Below are 19861 nucleotides of genomic sequence, written 5' to 3' on the forward strand. Positions count from 1 at the left end.
AGAATTTCTCCTGGTGATTAAATGGAAAGCCCTGGGCTCTGCTCCTAGGGAAGGGCATGTTGGCTTGCTGGCTTATCTGCACAGCTTAGTGGTTGTGGGTAGTGGGCTGGGTGGTGAGAAGAGGAGGAGAAAAGTTAATTATGGCACAGTGCATTGCAGACCAGAGCAGAGGCGCTTCTTCCAAGAACAGAGAGGAACCAGGACAGAACCCCTGGCTTGAGCTTGACCAGAGCAAGACTGCGGAGTCCCTGTGCCCAGAAAATGGGCCCCGCGAGCTCATGCCTGCCGTTATTCTCTTGCAGTTGTGTATTGTACTCGAATTTTGTTTTTGTTTTTTGCTGGTCCTGGTGCTTGAACTCAGGGCCTGTATACCTATCCCCGAGTCTCTTTGTGCTCAAGGCTAGGGCTCTACCACTTGAGCCAGAGTGCCACTTTTAGCTTTTTCTGGGTAGTTTGTTGGAGATCAGAGTCTCAGGGGACTTTTCTGACCAGGCTGTCTTTGAACCACGATCCTCAGATCTCAGCCTCGGAATAGCTAGGATTACAGTCATGAGCCCAACTCGAGTGCGTTTTAAGCAAAGTCCGAATCAGACAGAGGTGCAGCAGGGCTGGGGTGGCCTCCTGTCACCCTCCTGTTTCCCAGCATTGATGATCACCCACCCACTGCCACCACCCTTCCCTCCCCTGTCCCTACCAGCTGCTGAAGCTCTGCTCCTGGGGGGTGGGGGGTGGTATTAGATAGTTTGCAGAAATCACCAGGGAAGAGCAAGAGAGGAACAGTGAGAAAACATGAAAAATTCCCGAATTTTAATTTTGCACTGGGCAGAGCAAGTTAGGGAGTCAGCCTGAGCCCCTGTTGTGAGGATCCACCAAAGCAGACTAATAAGTCATCAGGATGCCCCCCAAATAACAACACCGACACCCAGATGCTCCCTGGAGGGGCACACACTGGTGAGCACAGTCTTGCCACCCGAGAGAGGGACAGTGAGGAAATCAGGTGAGACAGGCAGAAGCCATCACCCGATCAGGACCGGAATCAGGGGGTGGGGATAGAGGACGGGCTGCGGGGAAGCTGAATGATGGAGAGCACAGGGAAGCGGGTGGCTGTGCTCAACTCCATTTCACCAACTTATGTACTGTGACCCCACGACCTCGGCTACCATCAGCTCTGAGGCCTTGTCTGCAGGGTGTTTACTCATCTGTTTCTTATTTTCTTTACTTCTCTTTTTAAAATGATCATAGAATTAGGATTTCAGGTTCTCCAACTTAGCAATATGTATCGATTGTAATAGGTTTACAATGCCTTTGTCCTCTTAGGGATATCACCTGTTGCCTGAAAGAAAATGGCACTTTTATTAAAAAGCAACTTCCTGCAAGGACTGAAAGCAAACAGAAGTGAGTACATTTATACTCTTGGGGAAGAGGCGTCCATCTATGTGTAACACCTGGTAATGCTCCATTAAAGACTGGGTCAGCACCATATTAGACAAAAGTTAATATCAATACATAAAGAAACCATTCCAATCAACAGGAAAAGGCTATTTCCCAGCAAATTAAACTTTATTAATAAACTATTAACACAATATTCAACAATTAATATACCATATATTAATCATATCAGTATATGCATATATAATACATACAATAATATACATAAAATACATGATATTCAACTATCAGTATACATATATTCCCTCCCACTCCCCACCCCAGGGCTTAAAATCAAGTCCTGGGCACTGTACCTGAGCTTTTTTACTCAAGGCTAGCATTCTACCACCTGAGCCATAGCTCCATTTCTGACTTTTTGCTGGTTAATTGGAGAAAAGATTTTCACAGACTTTCCTTCCTGGGCTGGAAAAACTGTGATCCTCAGATCTCAGCCACGTAAGCAGCTAGAATCATAGGCATGAGCCTCTGCTGATCAGCCTTATGTTTTTAAATGTGTGTTTTGAAGTTTGGAGAAGCAGTACAGCCTAGTGGCTTAGTACAGGAAATCAGAAGGCAGACTGGTTGATGGAATCAGTGGCTTTCCCCCTTCCTGGCTTCTGTCTCTTTCCCCATAATGAGTAAGTTGCTTAACCTTTGAGCAAGGGCAAGACACATGGAAGAATGGGCATGAGAAGCAAAGCTAGGATTCAAATGCAGTCTGGACCCAGAGACTACATTGTTAACCACTAGGCTATATTGAGCAAAAATAAACAAAGGGAGTAGAAAGATAAAGACAAATAGATAAATATAGGGCAGAGGAGGGTGTACACACTAAGTGCTTAATAACCCTCACAAATGTATGAAGGACTAGGCTCAAAGGCCGAATGCAGAATAGAAATTTGTCTCAATAATGGGGCTATGGGTTGGACATTCAGACTTGTAATTCAAAGAGTTCTATTTGTCTCAATAATGGGGCTATGGGTTGGACATTCAGACTTGTAATTCAAAAGAAAGAGAAGAATAGACCAGAGACCATGCTAAAATGAAAGGTGAGTGCTGAGGCAGAGTGAGGAACAAGGCGCGTGAAAGGATCAACGTCTCACAGACCCATAACCTCTTCCCTTTATTAGTGGTTCCTGGACATCTAATTAGAATCTTGTTTCCTTCTGTTTCCTAACGGGTTGGAGAAATGCCCTGAGGGCTTGTCACCCGGGGCCTTTCCCCCTTCTAATCAGCCAGATGGCAGCTGCAGGAAGTGGCTTCTGAAGCAACAATCACAATTGTGGTGTTGACAGCAATGCTGCTATAAGAAGCAAGCATGTGCTTGGAGTTTCTGAGCCTTCAGACAGCAGAACATAATTCTATCATCTAGGCTTTCTGGAATAAATAGAAATTAAAACAATAGATATTTGATCATCACCATTCATCAGATTCAAATAGAAAGCTACCTGTAAAAAATCCTTTTTGGTGAAAACATCCTTTTTGAACCATTTATAATTCATCTCTGTTGGTAGGAATTTCAAGATTTGTAAGTGGCTCTTGGTGAATGCATGCGGTGCAGTATGGGCTGCATATTTAGTTTTTTATTTTTATATGGAATAGAGATAAGGAGAAAATATACTTTGACTTGTTAGGAGCATTCTATACATTTCATGATCCTTAAAGAATAAGGCATGGAGGAAGTATGTCCAACCACCATAGATTTTCCTGATGTTACAGGCCTCAGCTCGGCCTCTGGCCTCCTTGCAAGGGTAACATCCCATGCAGATGTGTTTATAGAAAGAGAGCAGAGAATCCAATGAAAATGCCAGTGAGCTCTTTAGGAAGTTGGCAGATAGAGTGTGCTGTTTCTGTGGACTCAAGCTGCAGACCCCTTCACTGGTTTATTGTTAGAATTGTCACACAACGCTCAACCATCCTGAATTGCTAAAAGACGAACAGCTGGTGCTTAATTTCCTGGCTGTCACCTGTAAATCATCCCGAATAGTAGACAGCAAGGATTTTTGTTCATTCAGGTTCCTTCCTGTTTGTCCACTCACCCATCTATCCATTCAAAACATAGAGTGTGATCATTTAAAAGTAAATACAGGCAGCCTCTGGTGGTACAAATACTGCCTCTTGGAAGGCATGCAATGACATTGTTTGTGGTTAAATGGATTACATTTTCCTATCAAGGCAGCATTATAATGGATGGCTTACATCTGCTCAAATTTTTAGGGGAATTTACAAATAGAACTCCAAATTTTTAGCTAAATAATATAAGTAAAAACTCTTTTTACAAAAAAGGTGTGGCTCAAGTGGTAGAGTGCTGCAAGACTCAAACTTCATTACTGCCAAATAGATGCATAAATAAATAAGACCTGAAAGCTAAACACTGAAAAGATATCCACGTTCTTTTTTGTAGTTGCTTGAGAAAAGTACTTAGGGAAATAGCAATTCGTGTTGTAAGAGCTTAATATAGTACTTTTGGACTGCTGATTTATTCATTAGCTTTCTGTATTTTTTAAACACTTTTTCTTGTAGTTAGTAGGACTTATGAACTAGTGGTGGGGAAAATAAAGTTATTTTAAGGTTGGCAAACTTCTGGAAATTGCCCAGAGGGGACTTTGGTAGACCAGTTGTCTATCATCTCCCTGCCCCTCCTCTCCCCCAAGGCCGTTGGGGAGGACAAATGGGAGGACAGGAGACCAGATGTGAGGGAGCCTGCCTGGACAGCAAGCAGCACAAAGAATATGGAGGAAGCAACCGCAGTGTGTGCATCTTGCAGCCATAAATGCTGTCCAACAGGGACCAAGCAGCTCCTCACCAAGGTGGAAGTCTCCATCTCTAGAGGTTCCTTTGCAACCGACCTACAGACAAAGATAGTTGCTCTACATTTGTGCTATTGGAGGCATCTGGGTTTGTTAAAGCAGCTTGAGTGGATGTAGAGAATGATTGAGAAAACGGTTGTTTATATTTCTTTCAAGAAGGGGTAATAGGATGAGCTGGAGGAAAGGAATGGAGGGAAGAGAGACTGTGGTTCAGAAATTGTGCCCACACTCTGGGTCAACGCAATGCTGGCTAGTCTCAGGTGTTACCACTCTGCCACCACGGGGATGGACATTGCGCTGCAGGATTTGCCATGAGTCCACGTGGTATCTGAGGTCACAGAGGCTGGGAGAGGGGAGGGGTCTGAAGAGAGGAAGGAATCTGGATGCTGCTTCCTCAGGCATGCTGGCTCCATGAATGTTTTCTTCACCTATTAATAAGTAGTTGTACAAAGGGGTTACAATTCCATAGGTCAGGTTCCACTAATAGGAAAGCCAGATGATGTACATTTTCCCAACCATTCCTTGGCAGTCCTTCTGATCATGGACAGACATAATAGAGCTGCCACAAGGTGGCAGCACTCCGTCCTTGTGCTCAGCCCAGGGGGTGGTTCTCCCTTCACTGCTGGAGGAATTTCCTTCTCCCTTACTTTCAGAATGAATCTCTCTTTGAGAGAGCTAGGGAGCTTGAGACAGAGTACTTCAAGAATCTCTCTGTGTGTCTGTCTCTGTCTCTATTTCTCTCTGTCTCTGTCTCTCTCCCTTCTTCTCTCTCTCCCTCCTTCCTAACTTAAGATCTTGCACTTGCTAGGCAGATGCTCTACCCCTTAAGCTGTACTCCAGCTCTTTATGCTTTCCATTTTTTTTGTCCAGCTAGTCTGTGAGGTACAAGGCTTCGTGTGTATCTGGAATCATAGGTGTGTACCGTCACCATGCCTGGCTTATTGGTTGAGATGAAAATTTCACCAACTTCCAGCTGGGCTGGGCTGGAACCAAGAGTCTCTTGATCTCTATCTTCTGAGCAGCTGGGATTATAGGTGAATCCACTATGCCTGACCCTTCCTAGAATTTTCTTCATGTTTCTCTTTGCTAAAATTGATGTCTTAAGACTATGAAGTCATGCATTCACGGATACATTTTTGTCTTTTCCTACTAATCAATATTTAAATCCAGCTCACTAGATCTGTGAAGCCTGTGGCTGTCCCACAGGGCTGGGAGGGGGCGGGGGACAAGGAAGGTGAGCAGGTGCTCTAATTGAGTCAGGCTGTTTTGGGTTCTGGCGATGAGCAGGTGTTCTGGATAAAGTCCCAGTCCGTCTCTGCTGTGCCCCTTATCTGAACCGAGTTGATGAACTGGCTCTCTTCCAGATGTGAATGACCAGCGCAGAGAGAGATCTGGAAACCAGGAGTGACAGAAACATGTGGAGGGAAGAGGAACATGTGCAGAGGAGGAGATGACAAGACAGCTAGTTAACGATCGGCAGGGCAATCATGAAGAGATGGTTACCACCACATTGGTTGGATGCTAGCTTTGGAAATCCCACTGAAGAAACTCCTCATTTTCCAACAGAGGGGGGAAGGGCTAACAGGTGATTACACTCAGTAGCACACAGTTGGCTGGCGAGAGTTGGGCTTGCCGAGTGCTGGTGGTTTGTGCCTAGCTGCTCAGGGGGCTGAGATTTGAGAATAGTGATTTAAATCCAGTCAAGGCAGGAAAGGCCCTGTGACTCCTCTCTCCAATTAACCAGCAAAAATGCTGGAAGTAAAGCTGTAGTTCAAATGGTAGAACACTAGCCTTGAGCAGAGAAGCCCAGGGACAGTGTCCAGGCTCTGAGTTCAAGCCCTAAGTACCAGCACACACAAAAGCTGAGCCTGTAAAACAACCCCTTTAACTATACCCCAATTTCCTGTAAGTTGTAGGATGAGAGGTCTGGAATAAGAGGGCAGTTTCTGTGCAGTGTGAAGCAGAAACTGGATGTCCAGAGACTCTTAATTGCCCCTAGGCATGGATACAGCCCAATCTCCTCAAAAACTCTGTGTGGGATCTCCCCAAGATTCTTTTTCTTAACTGGTAATAATTCATGGGGTTGTGAAGTTTGGCTGTGCAGTCAGGGATGGGGAGAAGCTGGCCCTAGGAAAGTTCTGGCTTCTAGAAAATATGTATTTGGGGTGGTGAGGAGGAGATTAGTACAACTCTTGCCCAGAATTCCCTGGTGAGCAAGGGCCACAGGCTCTGAGTGAAGCTTCCTTGACCAGCTTCCCACGGCTTCACTCTTGTCTCCGTCCCTGAATGGGCCTTCCTAAGTAACACCTGCTCAGCATCTGTCCTCTGAAAACTGAAATGTGAAATGCTCCAAAAGCTAAAATGTTCTGACACCTTAGTGGAAAATTCCATACCTGAGCTTACATCACAGTATAGTCAAAATGCAGGTGCACTGAAAACATGGCCTAAAATTACCTCCAGGCTATGTGTATACGGTATAGGTGAAGCATAAATGAATTCATGTTTGGACTTAGGTCCCATTCCAAAGGTATTTTATCATGTATGTGCAAATATTCCAAAATGAATGACCCTCTCATCTCAAGTATTTTGGATAAGGGACAGGCAACCTTTATGTGGTGCATAATGTTCTGTCATGTTTCCAAACATTGATTGGCTATCTTTGTCCATGTCCTCATGTGATCTGGGTGTGGTTTGGCCTCACCATGTGTGGCATGGCTCTGGATGGGAAAGAAATGAGTGCAGGCTGTTTTCAAGATCTGAAACACTACAGTCATTAGCATCTAATGTCATGGGACCTGAACTCTGGGCCTGGGTACTGACCCTGAGCTCTTCAGCTCAAGGCAAGTGCTCTACCACTTGAGCCACAGTGCCACTTCTGGTGGTTTATTCTGGTAGTTTATTGGAGATAAGAGTCTCACGGACATTCCAGCCTGAGCTGGATTTGAACTGCGATCCTCAGATCTCAGCATCCTTGAGTAGCTAGTATTACAGGCATGATGCCCGGCTAGCATCTAATGACTTTTTAAACAGTGATTAGGAATGGGAAGTGGTGCTGTGGCTCAAGTGGTAGAGTGCTACCCTTGAGCTGAAGAGCTGAGGGACAGCGCCCAGGCTCAGAGTTCAATCCCCATGACCAACAAACAAACAAAAAACAATGACTAGGAATGATGTAGTACACAAAGGAGAATGAGGTAGGTCCTATGCTTCATTCCACTGAAACACAGACAGGTAAGACCAGAAGAAATGACAGCAGTTAACTTTCCCAAGTGTGTCATGAGCATTGTGGGTATACTGAAATGATTTTAAGTATGAGGAATATTTTCAAATGGAATTATTATATGTATATCTTCAAATGTAATCCTGAATGCAGTTGTTCATGTATGAAACTTCTTTGTTTAGCCTGGTGTTAAAAATTTTAAAAATGAGAAAAGGAATACTGTTACTAAGTGCTGAGTGTTCATATATACTAAATGCTTTGTATGAGCTTCTTCTTTAATCTCCACAATAACCCTGTGAGTAGAATTCTGTTTTAGAGGAAACTGAATGGAAGCAAAGCAAAGTTGAATAATCTACCCACAATCTCACACAGTTTTGAGGGGGGACAGACCTGTTTAAATCCAGATAAACTCCTATCTCTTGGAATTCAAAACTTAGATTCCTAACTAGAAGATATGGCTCTCTAGAGCATAATGATGACTCTGAACAGAAGGGTTTTGGTCTTGCTGCTTCCCTTCTCTTCCCCTCCCCTCATCTCCTCCCTTCTCTTCACATCCCTTTCTCTCTTTTTTCCTCTCCTCCTCTCTCCTTTCCTTTCCCCTTCCTCCTCTCTTCCTCTCTCTCTCCTAAATGGTTTGTTTTAAAATCTAAATGTATGAGCTGTTGCAGCAATAAAGATAAAATATGTTGGACTAGTCTTTTGGAGGCTCCTCTGGGATGGAAGGTGTTCTATGGATCCCTGAGGCCTTCTCAATCTTTTGAATTTACAAAGACCTTCAAATCCATTCTCTCTCTTAGATCTGTGAATACCCAGGGTTGTCTCAGTTGTATTCTCTCTGTCTCTGTCTCTGTCTCTGTCTGTCTCTGTCTCTCTTTCTCTCTGTCTCTGTCTGTCTCTGTCTCTGTCTCTCTTTCTCTCTCCCCTCTTCTTTATTTAAGGTCCATAAAGTACATTTCTGATGATGAGACTGAACACCCTTCTCTGGACATATGTACTATCCTACATGGGGAAGCACATGCTTTTGTTCTCTCAGAACCCCAAGAGGTCACTCAGCTCCATCTAAAAAAAAAAAAAAGAAAAAGAAAAAGAAAGAAAAGCAAAAAAGGTTGAACTCAGCATTAAATAATCCCTAAGCAGAAATTTCCTTCCATCCCTATGAGTCTTTAAAATTAATGGAGCTTTTTATTGGGAGATTTTCTAAACCAAGCTATGTAGAACTTTAGAATGACTAAGATCCAATGCAAAAGTAGGAGCCCAAAGGGAATGTGTAATTGAGAAAGCTCCCTTAGGATAGGAAGATATTTCCCATTGTGTTTCCTCCCTACAGGAAGAAGCATTGTGCTCTTCTGGCATTGAATTGAGGGAGTATCTCTGCTTCTTTCTGTCTGTGCCTCTCTTCCCAACCAACCAGGCTTGGCAGGGACAGGTAATCAAATAACTCCAGATGGCTGCACTGAGCCATCTGCTCCTGACCTCAGCCCTTAGAGGGAAGTGTTGAGAAAGGGCCTCAGCCTTTCATCTTGAGACTCCTCGCCAGTTCCAGGCCCATTTTCTCAATGAAGGTTTTGACTTTGGTCTTTAAAAGCAATTACCAGCCTACTTGACATCAAAGTGATGTCACAGCATCAAGATAAAAGAAAACCACCTTTAAAATAAAGCTGTTTTCTTTTGCATGCAAAATGCAACTCGGAAATGTAGTTCTTAATTGTCCAACAAGAAAGACCAACAAGATTTTAGGGAGGTCTAGGAGAAGATGTGAAGATGACAGGGTCAAATTTGTTCTCCCAGAGCCAGCTTCCTGCTGGAGTGCTCCTACTAATACTGCTCTGAGCGTAAATACTTTACCAAGTATTGTTGTCATTATGATCATTATTGGCAGTACTAGGGTTTGACTCAGTCCTTTGGTTTCTAATTGGGTTTCAGATAGGTCTCCTGGGCAACAGCCTTGGTTTTCTATACTTCTTTCTACCTTTCTGCCTCCCACCTAGCTGGGATTACAAGTATGTGCCACTATGCCTGTCAACAAATACATATTCTGTATTCTTGTGTGTATTTCATCCATTTTATTGTTATCAAGATGGGAGCATTCTCTTATAGTAAGTGTACATGTGTTATATTTAAATCAGTTAAATATATGCTTATCTGAACTATCAGACTATATTGAAACTACAAAAACATTCCTGGTCTCAGTTGCCATGTGAAGACGGGTGGGGTTATTTTATACTTTCACTCCAAATGGAGGCAGAGGAAGGAAGGATTGTGAGTTTGAGGTCTGGGCTATCTATATAGAGAGTTCCAGTCAAGCTTAAACATAGCGAGTCCTTCATCACAGACGAACAGCAAACAAAACCATCAAATACACAAGTATAAAAGAGAATAAGCAATAACGGATTGTCTACCCAACAGGTGATTTTTTTTTTCTTTTTGAGTTTAGGAAAAGCAGTAGGCTATGTGCCTGTCTGAGGGATGGTTGCAGAACTGTTCCCTGATGATGAACCTGTGACCTGCATTGTTGCGCAGGACCCTGAGCTCAGAGGCCTCCTCTGTTTGACATAATAGCCTTATCTTGCTGTCTTAAAATTATGGATAATTTTATCTTTGGACTTGGATATCCTACGTGAAGTCTGACTGGATGATTGTGAGAGGAGATAGGTTAGAGTAACTGTACACCCTACAGCTCAGGACCATGGCCTGGGCGTGGCCAATGCACAAGTCAAGCAGGAAGCGTGGCTGCTCCTGTAGGGGTGGGGCCCAAGTCTAGCTTGTCCTTGGCAGTGATGACAGTGCCAGAAGCCACTACAGCCCAGAAAAAGATGAAGCTCTTCATGAGGAGATCCCACTTTGACATTTGGTCCCTGGGCAACTGCATACATCCTAGCTTTTTGGTCAGAAATTGCTGTTGCTGGTCTGGGAAGGTGGCTCAGTGGTAGAGTGCTTGCCTTGCATGCATGAGGTCCTGGGTTCAATTCCTCAGCACCACATAAGCTGAAAAAGCCGGAAGTGGTGCTGTGGCTCAAGTGGTAGCACTAGCCTTGAGCTGAAGAGCTGAGGGACAGCTCCCAGGCCCAGAGTTCAGGCTCTACAACTGACAAAAAAAAAAATGGCTGTTGCTGGTTCTAGACAATAAAATAATAAAGCTTGGCCACCAAAATGATTATAAAATTAAAATTAAAATGCCCATGTGGATGTTCTAAGCAATACTCAGAGGGAGTTACTGGGACTCCTCAGAGTCTAACATTTTTTGGTTTTGAAAGCTACCACAACATTGCAAAACAAATGTCCACAAGTTTAAAAACAGAAACTAAATTTAAACACCATTTCATTTGATGGCCAAGAACACTATTTTCATAGGAAGTATCTGATAAATCAATTATTAATGAGGCAGTTTTAAAATTAGATTTCTCTTGTAATTAATGATACTGTGCCAGAATGTATAAACAAATATTTGAATTATGCACAGATCATGAAGCCCTATTTCTTATACATGCTCAAACTATGGGAAATGCAAAAGGAAACATTAAAATACCATTGTACACATTTGCATTTAAAATTAAAACCAGGCTTACATGGAATTGGTTTGTATGAAGAATTAAGTCGTTTTTAGAAAAGTCTGGAAGAATTGCTAGTCCTTATATTCACATTTGAAAACAATGTATCAGAAGTTTACCCAGTGTTACAGCCTATAAAACATAACAGCTCCAGTAACCATGGCATCAGCAGAAAGCATTTCTTCAGCATTAAAAATTACCAAACATTGTTGTAATCTTTTACTTTCCCAAGCAACTCACATCACTTTTAATTATATTGATTGTAAATAAAGTTGTATCAAAATAAATTTTGATGGCCTATTGTATAAATGTAGAGAAATGAGCCAGAAAAATGATCAGCCAAGAGATTATAAGAACAAAGTATTATGTATTATATATAATCTATAGTAAAAATACTACACCAAAATATTTCTTCCATTTGTAAGTCGATGTATCACTGTGATGATCATTTGTATGGGCTAATTTTGTACCCCCCGCTCAATCATTTTGAATTCCTACCTCCCCTCCCCCAAGTTGACTATATTTGGAGAAGAGGTCTTTATTGAGTTCATTAATGATAAATGAGATAATAAGCCAGAGCTTTCTCAGCAAACACATGGAGACCAGTGACATGGTGGAGGGCCATGTGTAAACTGGGAAGAAAAGTCTCAACCGAAACTGCCTCTGACAGCGCCTTGATCTTGAACCCCCTAATTCTGTCTCAGATACCTAATTCCAAATGTTTATGAGAAAGAATCTAGTTAGCTTAGACCAACCTAGGGACTCAGATCATTGGTTCAGTGTCCGTGCTAGGGCTACTACACAGGTAGCACTGGTCATACAAAAGGAACTCTAGAGGAGGAGAGGCAAGAAGAAGTTTAGTGATAAATGATGCTGATGGGACACCAGATCTAGAGGTTCGTGCTCTCTCTCTCTCTCTCTCTCTCTCTCTCTCTCTCTTTCTCTCTCTCTCTCTCTCTCTCTCTCTCTCTCTCTCTCTCTCTCTCTCTCTCTCTCCAGGCTTCCAGCTTCCTAGGCAAGCACTCTACCACTTGAGTCACGCACTTTGCTTTCAGTTTGCTTTGCAGATAGGGTCCCACACTTTTGCCCTTCCAGTCTTAGACTGAGATCTTCCTACTTTAGCTTCCTGAGTAGCTGGAATTAGAGACATGCATGATCGTGCTCAGCTCTTCTTTCTTTACAATAACCTGGAGTTGAGGGCTTATCATGAACTTTTCACAGTGATGTATGTACAGGATTCAGAGTTTTAAAACTCAGGGCCTTCCCTTGAGTTTATAATCGAGCATAAAGACGAATACATTAACAGACAGTAAGTAACCCTGTAGTATGACAATGATTGGATGCAAAATAAGACTTAAGACAGAGCACTGAACTAAATTACATTTCAGATCACCAAGAAAGAGCGTTGAAACTAAACTAAGACAATGCCTACAGAAACAGATAATGTAGAAAACCCACAAAGTCACAGGAATATAATCCCCACTGCAGGATGAGTGATTGGGTGTGAAGGGTGAGGGAGAAGAATGCACTAGGGTGTCCTTCAGAGTTCTGTTGCTGTGAACAAGTGTAGGAAATTCTCTCTGGAGAGTGACACTGTCATACAGCTGATAGTTGAAATGAAGACTTGAGAACCACTGACACATCGTCAGGGAAGTGTGAAATCCATTGGCGGTGATTTTCTCTGCCATGGAAGGAAACATCTCATTGTAAACGATGGGGACACAGAGAAGGTTTTGTAAGTTCCTTGAGGCAGAGTATGTATCATGCCTGTATTCCGGTCCCCTAGTGGATGCTTAGTAATAATAATGTATTGATTTGATTTATAGAAACCAATTCATGTCACCTTGACCTTTGCTTCCTAGTTCCTGTTAGAGAAGAAGATACTGCCTGAGGAAATTTACAGATGTCTTTTGTCTTTGAGCAAATAGCAGTTAGCTCCACACATATTTCTCTTTCCAACTGTTTTTCTGCAGGGAATTGAAAAGACCATGTTGACTCAGTGGATAAGACCTTCTCAAGCAGACCTGACAAGCAGCCTCTCCTCACTGCAGCTTTATTGGTCGACACTAGTTGGCTCCTTGGTTCAAAAGGGGCGTGGAGAGGGTAGGCTAGGTACGTCAGGGCCCTGAGGAAGCCTTCGTGCCTTAGGTAGACAGCAGGCCTACAGGTCTAGACCAGAGCTGTGGTTGCCTCAAACAGCAGAGGCCTTCCTTGGCCAATTTCAGAGAGAAAATTGTTCCCTGAAGCCCATTCATGACGCCTAGAAATTTCCCCAGGGACTTCTACTCAGAAAAGTAGCTCATCTTCACTTGAAAACACGGAAGTCAAAATGCCTTAAAACAAAACAAAACAAAACAACACCCTCAGAATTAGGTCAGGTTTGGACAAAAAGAACAGTCTAGATCCCTGATGGATTTTTTTGGAAAAGAATTTTTGTGTGTGTGTGATTCTAATTACTGACATCTACTGGAGCAATGGTCTTTAAATTTTTATGTCAATGTTTAATTTTCAAAGCTAAGCTTGAGGAGTAGAAGGATTTTATTCTTTAACAAATAGCTGTGACTCAAGGTTAACATGTCTGAAAAAACCAGTTTTAAAATCTCAGTGGGGGCTAGATGTGGTCACAAACACACCTATAATCCCATTACCAGGAAATGAAGGTGGAGGAAACTGGTCCAGACAAGCCTAGAAGAAGTTAGCACCTGAGAAACAAACTGACAATGTAAGAAGGAGGGGGAGCGTGGCTCATTTAGTGAAGTGCTAGCACAAGTGTGCGGCCTTGCGTTCAAACTTCACTGCTGCCAAAAAACAAGAAAGCTGGGTGCTGGTGGCTCACGCCTATCATCCTAGCTACTCAGGAGGCTGAGGTCTGAGGATCGAAGTTTGAAACCAGCTCTGGCAGGAACATCTGTGAGACTCTTATTTCCAATTAAGCATTAAAAAAAAAAAGAGAGAAAAGATAAAAAACGAAAAAGAAAAGAAAAAAGGGGGAGGGGCAGGAAGTGATGATGCCCTGGCTCAAGTGGTAGAGTGTTAGCCTTGAGCAGAAATGATCGGGGACAGCACTCGCCCTGAGTTCAAGTCCCAAGACCAGCAGCAAGCGCACACACACACAAATAAATCTCACAATCATACAGAAAGCCTCCCCCAAAATGTTCATCCTCACCTATGAAGCACAGTTTTCTATCAGCTCATGAGAAAACTCTCTGGTTGGATGTGCACCAACCCTGCTGTGTGCTGACAGAGACCTCTGAATTACGCTGGGCCCTGGGCTCTTGGTTGAAGTATATGTACATGAAGTATGTGTACATGTATGAAGTATGTGAAATCATCTTGTTGGGGTTTTCTCCCCCCTTCTCTTTCATTTGAATCCTTCTGGAACGGCTGTGATGTTGCAAACCTGCGCTGAGTTACTTCTCTTGCAGCCTCTTTCCCACGAGATCATTCTGGAAGCACTGATCTGGGTGTGGGGGCGTGTGCAGAACCAGGGCCACGCAGGAGGCGGGACACTGGGGGCTGTCCTGGAGCATGGCCTCTCTAGGTCTTGCTGGCCCCTGACCCGGAGCCGTGGTGACCACCAGAAAGATCTTACTGGAGTAGGAAGCCGAGCGGGCGGCCTGAAGACAGGAGGCGCAGGGGTGACCAGCCCTGCTCCATTGGTCCTGATCCTGTAATCGAATCGCCCTATCGTGGGATCCGTGCCTCTGTGGAGGCCGATGAAGGCTTCACAGACTTTTCTGGAAGGCTGTGGGCTTGAATCGAGCCATTTTTGGAGATCAGTGCCTGTGGCTCTGCCTGCCGCAGTTCGCGGGAGGCGTAATTGTGGGGCGCTGCCTCCCTGCGAAGCTTTCCTGCACTTCACCGCCCACCTCCCGGCATCTGCCCCCAGCCTTCTCCTCTCTTTTGGCATGCGTGAGCACAGCCTTCCCGGGTCTGCACCGGCGCGGAGGATCTCCAGCCGGCACGGGCGATCAGGCGAGGGCAGCCCAGGGATCTGCAAGGCAAAGCACCGTCTAACGCCCAAGACCCTTCTTCGCAACAGAGATGCAGGGCCAGAGCTGCTGATGGCGGTTTGAAGCCAGCTATGGCTGGAAAGACTGTGAGACTCTTATCTCCAATCAATCACCAAAAGTGGAGCTGTGGCTCAAGCACCCAGATCCTGAGTTCAAGTCCCAGCATGGACACACAAACACACACACACACACACACACACACACACACACATTTATAAATCCATTGCTTTCAAGCAATATATCCTTGCTTGACATACTATGAATATTTTCTTTTGTTTTATGGTGTCCCAATTTTGCCCAGTTACAGATAAAATGAAATGGATTTAATTAATCTTCTGTTCGAGATGCAAATTACTTTAAAGTCTTTGCTATTGCCTTGGCAGTGATGTGCATCTTAGACTCGTGTTCCTGTGCAATTGCCCAGTCCTTTTCGTAAGACCCATTTGCTGGGACCCAATTGCTTTTTCACTCAGCAGTGCTTACTGCTCCAGCCCATGGCTTTCAATGTGAGCTGATTTTGCTAAGGCAGAAAACAGCATTGCCTTTATTGGATTCTTTTTATTACCTCCTCTCGCCTCCAGTCTTCATTTTGTTGCGATAGCTCTTGGAATTTCTCACTTTGGGTTTTCCACCCTAGAGGCTATCTATCTGGGGTTGGCTCAAGTTACCTTTTTACTCTACATTTACTTCAGCCTCTCAGCATCATTCCCTTGCGCTTTAAGGACCTGTCCACATTTGCACAGTTCTGTGCTTGGCTTTTCATCTTTGTAACCTAAATCCTCCCTTAGTTCATCTCTCATTCTGACTTATGCGAATGATTCATTCTTAAGCTTCATCCTCTTTCCTAACCCTTTGACAGATACTCCCACAAATCCCACGGCCTCTTTTCATACAACAGTGCAGGTATCTCAAAGTTTGATTTCCCCAGAATCAAATCATGCTTGACTTTAAACTCCCAGCAAAAAAACCCCAAAAACTGAAGTTGAACATTAAAACAGACAAATGGGCACTGGTGGCTCAAACCTTTAATCCTAGCTACTCAGGAGACTGAGATCTGAGGATCCATGTTCAAAGCTAACCCTGGCCAAGAAAGTTTGTGAGACTCTTACCTCCAAAACCAGCAGTGGAGCTGTGGCTCAAGTAGTAGAGGGCTAGCCTTGAGCAAGAAAGCTCAGGCAGGGACAGCACCCCGGCCCTGAGTTCAAGCCCTAAGACTGGCACACGAATTTAAACAAGCAAACAAGAAAAAAAACACAAACAAAAACACCACCTCCACAAGCTCAAACAGCTCACTTTTCCCTTTCTGTGTTGTCTTTTTTTTTTTTTTTTCAGTTAAGTATGTCCTCAGATGCACTCTCACAGAATTAGAGGAAGTGACACTCATTGACAGTATAGCATCATATCCATCTCCTGGATAGAACTCTCCAGTATCTTCCCACTGCCACCAACCTCCTTCTGGGGGCCACAAAACTCCTGGGACCAATCTGTCTTTTGCCTGCCCACTGTCCTTCCCACCTCAACTTCCTCCTGATTGGCTCTAATCAGCTGCCTTCTCTCTAACCTCCCTCCAGAGTATGACATAACCGTGCAACTCAAAGACCGTGCACAAACTATCTACCTGGCCCTTCTCTTCCTCAAAGAACTCTCTGGATTGAACTTTGGCATTGGCACTAAAAACTCACTGCAAACCCTAGGTAACCTAGATTTTCTGCTGTAACTTCTCTTTGGCAAGTTTTGTGATTTACATCTAGGTTTATGACAACTCATTTGAATTAATTTTCATGAAAAGAATATCTTTAGATTATTTTGGGGACAACATATTGGATGTCTAAATGGCCTATCAACATCTGTTGAATATCCTCTCATTTTTTTCCCATTGTATTACTCTTGAACCTTTATCAAAGATGAGTTAAGTATATTTGAATGGCTTTGTGTTCTGGCACTAAATCATATAATTTCAAAAGGTCAAGTTACTTGTACATCCCATTAGCAAGTATTTAATTGAGAGATTACTATATCATAGGTACCATGTTTTTGTTGTTGTTTTGTTTTTATTTTTGTGCCTGTAGTGGGTCTTGAACTCCAAGGCTTTCACTCTTATTCTACTTCTTCTACTCATGACTAACACTTGAGCTACACCTCTACTTCTGGCTTTTTGCTGGTTAATTGGAGCTAATTGTCTCATGGGTTTATTTTCCCACACCAGGTTGGCTTCAAATTGAGAGTCTCAGATCCCAGCCTCCTGAGTACCTAGGATTAAAGGTGTGAACTTTTATGCTTGCCAGACATGCTCTGCACCACTCCCTCAATTCTTTCTCTGTAGTTTTGGTTTTTGTGTGATCTGGTTTTGGATTACCAGGCCTTATTTGTTCTATGATGTAGGATCTCACTCATCTTTTTGTCTGGGCTGGCCTTGAACCATGAACCTCCTATCTCTGCCTCCCAACTGGCTGAGATTAAGAATTGCTCCTAGTTTACACTCCAGGTTCTTTAGTGTTTATCTGATATCAAGAAATGCTTCAGTTATACTTCTGTTCATACAAACATCTTAATTATACTTCAGTTTATACTTTTAATCTTTGTTTTGCAAAGATTAAATTTCTCAATTTCCTTATTATATCTGGATTGAAGGTGTTTCTACTTGCTACTCAAATCTGTCAAGGTGCCAGTCTTTCATTTCGGTACTGGTGGCAACAAGCTGGCAGGAAATATGAGGCACAGGAAAAACAAACACATTCTGTTTGCTAATGGTCCCTAGCATGTGTTACCAAGGCAAGCTTATTACAGAAAGGAACAGTTAACCTCAGGGTAAAAGACAAACCATTCAAAATCCTTAACCCCCTTCTCTGCTGACCAAAATCAGTTAGTAGAGGCTGGGGATTATCTGCTTCATGAGGATGTGTTCAACACTGGTGGTGAACATTGGTGACCAAAGAGCAGCAGAGGCTGAAGCAAAAGTCTCATGAAGAGTTTGAGACCAATCTAAACTAGGCTTATAAAAAGGGCAGGATGCAGCGGTAGCTCACACCTGTAATCCCAACTGCTCAGGAGGCTGAGATCTGAGTTTCATGGTTCAAAGTCAGCCTAGGCAGGAAAGTCTGTGAGACTCTTATTGCCAATAAATCACCAAAAAACTAAAGTGGAGCTATGATGCAGGTGGCAGAGTGCCAGCCTTGGTGAAAAAGCTGAGGGAAAGTTCTGAGGCCTTGAGTTCAAGCCCAAGTACTGCTCCATCCTTACTGCCCTAAAAGGGCTGGAGGAAGGGATGTATTAACACTAAGTAACTTTTATCTCTGGACCTGTGTGAGTGAGATCTTATTACCAATTCACCAATACCTGCGAGTAGCAAAAAGACACTGGCAGTTCAGAAGTTTGTGTGACTCATGGGTCAGTGACAGTTCTTAGGCCAGCCAAGGTGTCAACGCTCAAACCCATCAGTCAGTAAGGAAACTCAGCCCCTTGTATTTCTAATCTGCAATGAATAAGTTTATATCCATGTATCTTAATATATAATTTCTAGAATGAAAATATGAACATATCTATGTTATTTATTTTATTAGCTTAACCATGCTATTATTGATTTTTGAGCCAAGTCTTTGAGAAACAACTGTAGGTAGAGGATTTATGGTTAATACAATGTAGGGAACCACAGAGAATAAAGAGGAAAAACAACTGTGAGATAATTGAGCTTAAATTCATCTGCAAGATGTGCGGGTGGTAATGTGTGGGCCAGGGAGAATGATTTATGACCCAGGTGCGCCCAGCCGTGTTGATCAACCCTCTGTTGAATGTTCTCATTAGATTCGTCATCCAGGGCAGACTTGTGCTCCAGGCTGTACAAAGACTGCGTCTTTGCTGCACTGATTTTCTTGGAGTGCAGCCTGGGGATACCACATCTTTCTTCTATTACTGGCTGTGGGGTCAAATTCCCTTCACCCATTTCCTGTCCATAGGCAGTATGTCACACTCATTTCCTCTTACCAGGGTGGCATTGTTGAGGATTTATGGGCATGGAAATAGAACCACTAAGAGAGGTTTTCATGAAGAACATTTTCATGAGGAACATGGAAGTGAATCCTAGAGTTGGATGATGCAAAGAGATGGGATGGCGGGGTGGAGGGAGTTTCTGTCAAAGATGGACACTCCAACTCCACAGCTCCATTTCCACTTTATACTTAGGAATGGACTGAGGATGTGGAAGAGTGAGTGAGGCCTGGCTACAAAAGATAAGGTACAGAACATCTGCTCCACCCAGACATAGTATATGAAACACACAACTTTCCCTTGACAAGAATGTCTGTGATACACTCATGTGTGACGGATGTGCCTTGAGTCCTGATGGGGTTATATCCTCACAAACCCATCAGCAGACGAAAAATACAACTTGGAAATGCACTCAGTGCAACTCTAGCAGTCAGCGTAGCATCACCGTAACAAAACACCCGCCACAAGCTATTTATGAAATAAGGAGAGTTTTACTTGTGCTCACAGTGGTAGAGACTTAAGCCCAGCTATGGGCAACCTCATGGATTTGAGCCTTTTTAGAAAAGGGGACATGTTGACAAGTATGCATGTGGGAGCTGGTACCTATACCACAAGCCAGGAAGCAGAGGAAGATGCAGGGATTCATGTCCCACAATTCCCTATGACAGCACAGCCCAATGACATAATGACCTCCCACTAAGCTCCACCCTTGGGAGTACCACCTTAGGGACAATACTTAGGACTTAGGGTAGATCACCCTCATCATAACATCCACTAGCTAGCCTACTAAATATGGCAATGCAACCGGTGATTTCCTGATCACTGGGCTCACTAGGGGTGAGTGTTTCACTGACCCACTCA

The sequence above is a fragment of the Dipodomys spectabilis genome, unplaced genomic scaffold (assembly GCF_019054845.1).
Source record: "Dipodomys spectabilis isolate Male_0828 unplaced genomic scaffold, ASM1905484v1 ptg000001l, whole genome shotgun sequence".
NCBI lineage: Eukaryota > Metazoa > Chordata > Mammalia > Rodentia > Heteromyidae > Dipodomys > Dipodomys spectabilis.